The sequence below is a fragment of the Balaenoptera ricei genome, chromosome X (assembly GCF_028023285.1).
Source record: "Balaenoptera ricei isolate mBalRic1 chromosome X, mBalRic1.hap2, whole genome shotgun sequence".
Classification (NCBI taxonomy): Eukaryota; Metazoa; Chordata; class Mammalia; order Artiodactyla; family Balaenopteridae; genus Balaenoptera; species Balaenoptera ricei.
The window spans coordinates 69,028,174-69,037,622 of NC_082660.1; positions in this window are offsets into that span (position 1 = coordinate 69,028,174).

Here is a 9,449-nt window from a genome sequence, read left to right on the forward strand (position 1 = left end):
GCCAGCTCAGCTAAAACAGCTCCACCTGGGACCAAGCTGACGGCCGCGCGTGCGCAGTGAGCCCAGCGCCCCGCAGAGGCGCGCCGCCGCGCCTGCGCACTGCCTGTTAATACTTAATAATAGTAATAATTATTACTTACATAATACTTAGATTTAGAACTCCCATACCCATTCCTGTCCCCATCTACCCCACTCTTTCCACTCTCATAGCTAACCATTTTATTAGTTTCTGATATATCCTTTCAGTGTTTATACAGATACAAGCAAAAATAAATATATATTTTCATTTCTCCCTTTTCTTATACAAAAGGTAGCATAGTACTGTACACTATTTTGCATCCGGCTTTCTTCACCTAAGTACATCCTGAAGATACAGAGCTTTCTCATTCTTTCTTACAACTTCATATAGTGTAACATTCAATTATATACTATAGTTTTAAAAATCTAATCCCTTATTGGTAGACGCAAGTTTTTTTCCTGTCTTTTGCTATTACAAACAATGAGAAAATGTACATACATTATCCATAAAGTGCAGATATGTCCTTATCGTGAATAAATTTGCAGAAATGAAACTGTTGGCTCAAAGGGTAAATTCATTAAATCTTCATTCCACTTAGAGTTTTAACTGCTGTATGGTGTGAGGAAGAGATGGAACTTTATCTTTTTCTATAGTATAGATAGCTGGTTGTGTCAACACTATTCATTTAAAAAATAAAGTCCATCCTTACCCCACTGATTTGATTTTGTACAAATTTTCTGTATGTATTTGGTTCTATGATGGACTTTCTCTTTTGTCCCATTGATCTGTCTACTCATGTTCCAGTGACTCGGTGTGTACTTTTTAAATTTTGCAACTTTAGCTCAGCATGGTTTTATTAAGGAGGGTGCAGGTACTATAAGAAAGAGACCCAAGATTGTACACAACTAGTTTAACAAGATAGAAGTTGGTTTCTCTTTTAGGTTAACAGAGTAGAGGTAAGTGGTCCAGGGCTGGTAAAGAAGCTCTGCCATGTCTGAGTCCAAGGTGGCTGCTTCATCTTCTGGCATCTCTTAGCCAGCAGGATGGGAAAAAGGGCCAAAGGAAAGTATGAACTTTCCCTTTCAGTGTCACAATGTGGAAATGGCTCACAATGATTTCCAGAACTTGGTCACTTGGCCACTCCAAGCCACAAGGGAGATGGGGAAATGTAGTCTCTTGCTGGATAGCCATCTACCTGGCTACAACTTAGGAGTTCTATTAGATAATAGGGGGAAATGGTATTTACTACAATGGTGGCCTGATGCAAAGGACTCCAATGTTGAAGGTAGTGGTGTTAGGGGAAGCCCTGACTGAAACTGCCCACCCTGGCCACAGTAACCATTTGCATGAGTTATTTTATGACAGGAGGTCCTGGTAAGGAACACGGAACTAACAAGCCACCACCAACCGGAAGAATTCGGGAAAGGTCAAAAGGAGACGCCAGTCCATATGTCCTACCAACCTCCCAGAATCCTTCTCGCTGGAATCCATCTTGGCTGAGTGATGCATGCACCACCAGGAAGGACCCTGAGTCAGAACAATTGGCCAGAGACAATCCAGAAACTAATCCCATCACCATAAAACTTGAGACTGTGAGCCACATGGCAGAGCAGTCCTCCTGGGTTCTCTTACCCTGCTGCTCTCCGGCGGGCGCCCCTACCCAATAAAGTCTCTTGCATTGTCAGCACGTGCCTCCTCGGACAATTCATTTCCAAGTGTTAGACAAGAGCCCACTCTTGGGCCCTGGAAGGGGTCCCCCTCCCTGCAACAGTGAGGCACTGTAACCTGAAGAATGGCATAAACTCTTCCCTCCAGGGGACTAATGCAAAGGTGTCTAGGGTTCATATAGGCTTTACCTTCCTGCCCTCGCAATTTTGGTGTTTTTTTCCCTCAGAATCATATTTATTGTTTGTTAGAGCTCCTCTCTCTCTGTCTCTCTCTCTGTATGTGTTCTCATGTGTGTGTGGGTTTTTTTTTTTTTTTCCTTTTACTTGTTCTTTTCTCATTGCTTTACTCACATGTCCTTGGAGATATCAATCTTTTTCTGAGGCAACTCTTGGGGCTTGTTAATGAATTAATTGGCAAAAAGAGGCCTCCCAGAGAACAAAAACAGGAACCTGTTTATACCTCTGAACTTCCTACATCCCTTTCCTTGTTATCCCACTTGAATGTGATAAAGAATGGATAGCTTAAGTGGCCCAAATAAGTGACCCTTTTACATTTGCCGAAGATGAAGTTTGCATATGAAATGAGATCTGGGTTATAGAGACTGCTAAGCTAAAGGATAGGGATAAAGCCAAAAAGAAAAGATCCTAAAGCCTTAGGGAGACCATATTAACTAAACTGGAATACTTTAGAGAGTGAAAGGAGGCACTAAAGCAATTCAGTATATATGAAATATTTACCTGCTGATCAACAAATTGGCTTTATTATATTGGTAGGCTATAAAACAGTTCTGTTAAAAACTAATTTAAAAAATAAAATTCTTGGGCTTCCCTGGTGGCGCAGTGGTTAAGAATCTGCCTGCCAATGCAGGGGGCACGGGTTCGAGCCCTGGTCTGGGAAGATCCCACATGCCGCGGAGCAACTAAGCCCGTGAGCCACAACTACTGAGCTTGCGCGTCTGGAGCTTGTGCTCCGCAACGGGAGAGACCGCGACAGTGAGAGGCCCGCGCACCGCGATGAAGAGAGGCCCCCGCTCTCCGCAACTGGAGAAAGCCCTCGCACAGAAACGAAGACCCAACACAGCCAAATATAAATAAATAAATAAATTTATTAAAAAAAATAAATAAATAAAATAAAATTCTTTCTAAAAATAAAAACAACATATACCACTGTACATTAAAGCAAAAAACACTTACTTATGTTGATTATCTGAACATTAAAAAATAACACAAGCAGAATTTTTTTGGTATATACTCACATACTTTAATCAGTTTCTTAGCCACACCTGTCTCTAACACCACGTTACCAATATTTTTCTGAAAACATATTTTTTCCAATATGGTCGTGATGTTTTAAATTTTTTCATAAAATTGCCTGCAATTTGTTTCACAGTTGCATTTTATGGTTAATAAATTTGAAAATGCAAACATCTTCAATTGATTCTTCTCATCACAATGTTTTTAACTGAGAAAACACCCTCTACAGGAGAAGAAAAAAATTCTACTAAATGGAAAACATTCTCAATACTAATATTTTTATTAGAAAGTATATATACTTCAGCTCAAATATATTCACAGGTTCTGTCTTTTTGACTCCATTCAGAGTACCTCTCCTTGACTAATGTTTTTATAAGACAAAATCTTGTCCATTAAGTTATCTCTACTTTTAATTCCTTTGACTGTTTTGACAAATTCAGATACTGCAAAATTTTAGGATGTCTCAACTTCATTCCATTCTGGAGCAGAATATCAAGTTACCTAATTAAAAATAGAATCCCCATCAAAAGATTTTCTCTACAAGTTGAGATATCTCTAAGAACAGTTTGATATAATTTCAAAATCAAATGTTGTACACCATGAAGGCTTCTCATTCTCCAGTCTTCCTTGACTCTTTCTATAAGTGTATGTATTAGCTCTTGGTGTCATAGGTTGGTATATTAGTTTTCTATTGCTGTGTAACAAATTTAACAGTTTAAAGCAACACCCATTTATTATCTCACAGTTTCTGTAAGTCAGGAGCCTGGGCTCATATTGGCTGGGTAATCTGCTCAAAGTCTCACCAGACTACAATCTAGATGTTGGCCAGGGTGGCAGTCTCATCAGAGGTTCAACTAAGGAAAGATCCACTTTTCTCAGAGTGTTGGCAGACTTCACCTCCTTACAGTTGTAGGACTGAGGTTCTTGTTTTCTTGCTAGCTATTTACCAACAGCTGCTCTCAGCTCCTAGAGGCCACCCATAGTTCCTTTCCATGTGACCCTCTCCATAGTCCCTTTCACAATATGGCAGTTTACTTCAAAGCCAGCAAGGGAGTCTCTCTAGTGCATGCCAGCAAGAGGGAGTCTTATATCTACATTGTAATCTAATCATAGGAGTGACATGCCATCATCTTCAGCATATTCCATCAGTTAGAAGCAAGTCGCAGGCCCCACTCACTCAAGGGGAGAGGATTATACAAAGATGTGAATACTGGAAGGTGAAGATCATGGGAGTCATCTTAGAATTCTTCCCAAGGTTCCCTGGGAAACAGACTCTGAGTTTGAGATTTGTGTGCAGGTGGATTATTGGGGGCTGCTTTTGGGAACAACACCTGTAAAGGAGTAAGGAAATCAGGACTGGATAGAGAGGGAGAAGCTGCAAAGAGGTCGCAACCAATCTCACAGACTGAGATGGTCCTTCAGAAATGTCCTGAAATGAAGCAAAGAAACTAGGCCTTTGTGACCTTCATTGAGCAATCACTGCATGTGGGCTGCCCCTGAGAAGGGGGCATGACCTTAGGCAAGGCAGCTCCCTTCAACACAGGACAATTTCTGAGGAGGTACTCAGTTGTGAGCAGTCGGCAACCAATATTCCCAGCAGCTAGGAATGAGTGCCTTAGTTCTGAAGAGGGGGTTCTGAGTGAAATGTCACATCGCCATTACACTTGGTTAACCATAAAATCTCCTTAATTAGTACATATATTTCCCAACTACTGTGAATAAAATTTAGTTGAATTTATAACAACAAGAGTGTTCTAAGGGTTCGGAACTGTATTGGCAGGTGAGTCAATGAGGGAGGGGCTACTCAGAAAAAAGTGGTGGTTTATTTTTTTTTAATTTTTTATTTATTTATTTATTTTTAGCTGTGTTGGGTCTTCGTTTCTGTGCGAGGGCTTTCTCTAGTTGTGGCAAGTGGGGGCCACCCTTCATTGCGGTGCGCGGGCCTTTCAGTGTCGCGGCCTCTCTTGTTGTGGAGCACGGGCTCCAGACGCGCAGGCTCAGCAGCTGTGGCTCACGGGCCTAGTTGCTCCGCGGCATGTGGGATCCTCCCAGCCCAGGGCTCGAACCCGTGTTCCCTGCATTGGCAGGCAGATTCTCAACCACTGCACCACCAGGGAAGCCCCAAAAGTGGTGGTTTTGATATATAATGTCAAGGGTGGGTGAAGGGGATAGAATTTGGTGGATGAGAGCTCTTTCATGTCTTTAAATAGCATGCAAAATATCATGCGGGTCCAGGCTAAGACATTAAATCCCCAAAGCCAAACATATATTTCAGTAAAATATAATAGAATAAGAGCAAAAGCAGGTTGAACTTTATTTTTTTTCGAAAATTTAATTCCACTGCTGCTTTCCGAAATTTTTTTTTAATGAATTAATTTATTTTTGGCTGCATTGGGTCTTCATTGCTGCGTGCGGGCTTTCTGTAGTTGTGGCGAGTGGGGGCTACTCTTCGTTGCAGTGCGCAGGCTCCTCATTGCAGTGGCTTCTCTTGTTGTGGAGCACGGGCTCTAGGTGCGCGGGCTCAGTAGTTGTGGCTCGCGGGATCTAGAGCACAGGCTCAGTAGTTGTAGTGCACGGGCTTAGTTCCTCCGCAGCATGTGGGTGGGATCTTCCCAGACCAGGGATTGAACCCGTGTCCCCTGCATTGGCGGGCGGATTCTTAACCACTGTGCCACCAGGGAAGCCCCTGAATTTTTAAAATATTTATTTATTTATTATTTATTTATTTTGACTGCACATGGTCTTAGTTGTGGCATGCGGGATCTTTAGTTATGGCATGCAGACTTCTTTAGTTGTGGCATGCGAACTCTTAGTTGCAGCATGCATGCGGGATCTAGTTCCCCGACCAGGGATCAAACCCGGGTCCCCTGCATTGGGAGCGCAGAGTCTTACCCACTGGACAACCAGGGAAGTCCCAGGATGAACTTTAATAGGGGAAAAAAAATCTAAAGTCCTCTCTCTAAGTTTAGAAATTACCTGTATAAATGAAGCAAAGGGTTGCCATGTCCAAAAAGCAGTTCATGTGAAAAATATCTGAGACGTTTAATTTACCACAGCTTTAGCTCTATGGCATGACTGAGAAAAATGATAATGCAACCTTAAGTTGAGTTAATAGAAGTCTACATTATTGTAAATAACAGTTCTAGTGTACCCTGTGCTAATCAGACCTCATCTGTGCCCAGTTGAAGGCAAAGTATTTTATAACACACATGTAGAAAAGTGCATGAATCACAACTATACAGCTCAATGAATTTTCACAAGGTGAACATACCCATATAACTGCTAGAGTGACCAACTGTTCCAACTTCCCTAGGGGTGTCCTGGTTTTAGCACTGGAAGACTTGCATCTTGGGAAACCCCTCTGTTCTGGACAAACTAGATGGTTGGTTACCCTAACCCATCCAGATTAAGACACAGAACATTATCAGCACCCTACAAGCCCTCATATGGATCGTCAGTCACTACCCACTCCTCCTCCCCAAAGGAAACCACTATCCTGACTTCTAACACCATAGATTATGTTGAGGTGCTGTATTTTAATATGAGCACTACAAACTAAAGGGTAGAGGTTAAAACCTCATAGCTCATGGGCTGAATCTAGCTGGTAGATGTTCTGTTTGAGTTATGCAATATTGGCCTGTAGAGCTTTTCCTTTTTTTCCACTTATTTTGTTTGGGGGCCAGTGCTGTGAGTTTTAATACAGGTATAGATTCATGCAACCCCTATCACACTCAGAATGCAGAATAGTTCAATTGCCACAAAAATCTTCCTCATGCATCTCCTTTGTAGTCACATATTCCACCAGCTCCTAGTCCTGGGCAACCAATGATCTGATCTCCATGCCTCTAGCTTTGCCTTTTCCAGACTGTCATACATTTGGAATCTTACACACCATGAAACTCATGAGTGTGCCTTATTTCATTCAGCATGATACCCTTGAGGTTCATGCAAGTTGCTGCTTGTATTAATAGTTCATTCCTTTGTATTGCTGACCAGTATTTCAACGTATGAACATACTTCAGTTTGCTTATCCATTCAAGGACTTCTGCATTGTTTTCAGTTCTGAGCAATTATGAATTATGCTGCTATAAACATGTATGTACAGGTTTTTGTGTGAACATCATAAATCTTCATTTCTCTAGGGTGAATACCTGGGTGGGGGATTGCTGGGTCATATGCTAGGTATAGGTTTAATTTTATAGGAAACTGCCAAGCTGTTTTCCAGAGTGGCTGTACCATTTTGCACTTCTACCAGCAATGTAGGAGAGTTCCAGTGCAGAGTTCTGCATCCTTGTTAACAGTTGGTATTATTATTTTTATATTTATTTTAGCCATCTTAATAGATATAAAGTTGCATCTCATTGTGGGTTTTTTAAAAAATGTTTTTAATTTAATTAATTTATTTTTGGCCACGTTGGGTCTTTGTTGCTGTGCACGGACTTTCTTCTAGTTGCGGCGAGCGGGGGCTGCTCTTTGTGTGGTGCGCGGGCTCCTCATTGCGGTGGCTTGTCTTGTTGTGGAGCACGGGTTCTAGGCCCACGGGCTTCAGTAGTTGTGGTGTGTGGGTTCAGTAGTTGTGGAACGTGGGCTCTAGAGTGCAGGCTCAGTAGTTGTGGCACATGGGCTTAGTTGCTCTATGGCATGTGGGATCTTCCCGGACCAGGGCTCGAACCCGTGTCCCCTGTATTGGCAGGTGGATTCTTAACCACTGCGCCACCAGGGAAGCCCCTCATAGTGGTTTTAATTTGCATTTCCCAAATATCAAATGGTATTAAACATTTTATCATGTGCTTATTTGTCACCTGTATATTCTCTTTAGGGAAGTGTCTAAGTCCTGTGACCATTTTTTAAAAATTGAGTTTGTTTTCTTACCATTGAGTTTTGAGAGTTCTTTATATATCATGAATACAAGGTAACAGTGACTGCAACAAATGGCTTCTCATAGCTCTTAGGATAAAAATCACATCTTCATCATGGTTATAAGCCCACAGGATCTGGTCTCTCCTTACCTTGCCTCACCGGTATAATTTTAGACCTCTCTTCCTTCCACTCTATTTTCCAGCAACACTGGACTTTTTATATTGTCTCAGGCTCTTTCCCATTTTAGGATCTTTGCATCTCTGATGCTGCTTCAGATCTGTAGTGGATAAAGCTTTCTGATCTTTTTGAGCTTCCATGTTCTCATCTGCAAAATAGAGATAATAAGAGTACCTACTTCAAAGCTTTTGTGAGTCATAAATGAGTCATGCACGTTCAGTCCTTAGCACAGTGTCTGGCATACAGCAAGCACTCAATAATTGGGAAGTATTACTAAATTCAGTGTGTCAGATTGTATGCTTGTTTTGCTTTCTTTGCTGACACCCTTGGTTGCTATTCTATCTTACCCAAAAGGAATTGCTTCCCACTACCACAGTAGCCCAGGTGGAGTGAAATAAGCACTAAATATATGCAGAGCTGATCACCGGGAGGCCAGAAGGCCCATCTGGGCCTCAAATGCAGACTCAGTTGGAAGTAACTCCATGAAGATTTCCCAAATATACATTGACAGGATTAAAAGAAACCAATGCTTATCTCATAACTTTGAACTAGTGTCTCAATACCAATGCACTATGAATTAATATTTCCTACATCTTACCTGGACCTTGAGTGCCATGTGGGAAATTTTTGTTTCTGACTCAAATTACTTCATTCCAGCCAACTCTGTAAGCATGTTGGACCCGAGTGCCTAGTTCTGAGCAATGGCTGTCTGTACTATACTATAGTTAAGTAAGTGTATGGACTCTACATCTTAACTGCCTAGGTTTGAATCCACCATTTACAAGATCTGAAACCCTAAGCAAGTCACTAAACCTCCTTGTACATGAGTTAATTCATCTGTAAAATGAGGATTGCGAGTTTTGTGAGCAATGTGAGTTAAAATATGAAAAATGCTCTAAGCGTTTGCCATTAGCTTCAAGTCGTAACCAAACAATTACATTGTACTTATTACAAAAAAGGTGAGGGGGGGGGGGACAGGGGGAACCAGGGCCTTTCCCAACTCCTAAGAGGTCTCAATTCTTAAAGGCTCCTTAGCAGTCTTACAGAAAATTCCATTTGGGGGAGCCAGGAAAACAGAAATTTTCCAAAAGGAGCTGCCACTTGCATCTATCCGGATACGGCTGCGGGCAATTCCATGGGGTGCGTGCGGGGTGGCGCTTTTCCCCAGGCTGTCGTGGGTTTGCGCGGCGCTGCAGCTGCTCTGGGCGCGGCCGTAGGGACCGAGACGGCGGCCTTGGACCTCAGACTCTCTCCACGTCCGCCCCTCGGCGCCAACCTCTCCCTTGCCCTCCACCTGCGGGCCCGGCGGCACCGCCTCCCGCCTCTGGTCACGAAGGTTCCCAGCGGCTCGCTGCGTGCCGGACGTGACAGACGGCAGCAGCACGTCCCGCCAGCGCCCTCGCAGACTGACAGCGCCTTGGAACAATAGCAGCACGCAGGCGCCTTCGGGCCGCGTCCTATAGCTGCCCGCG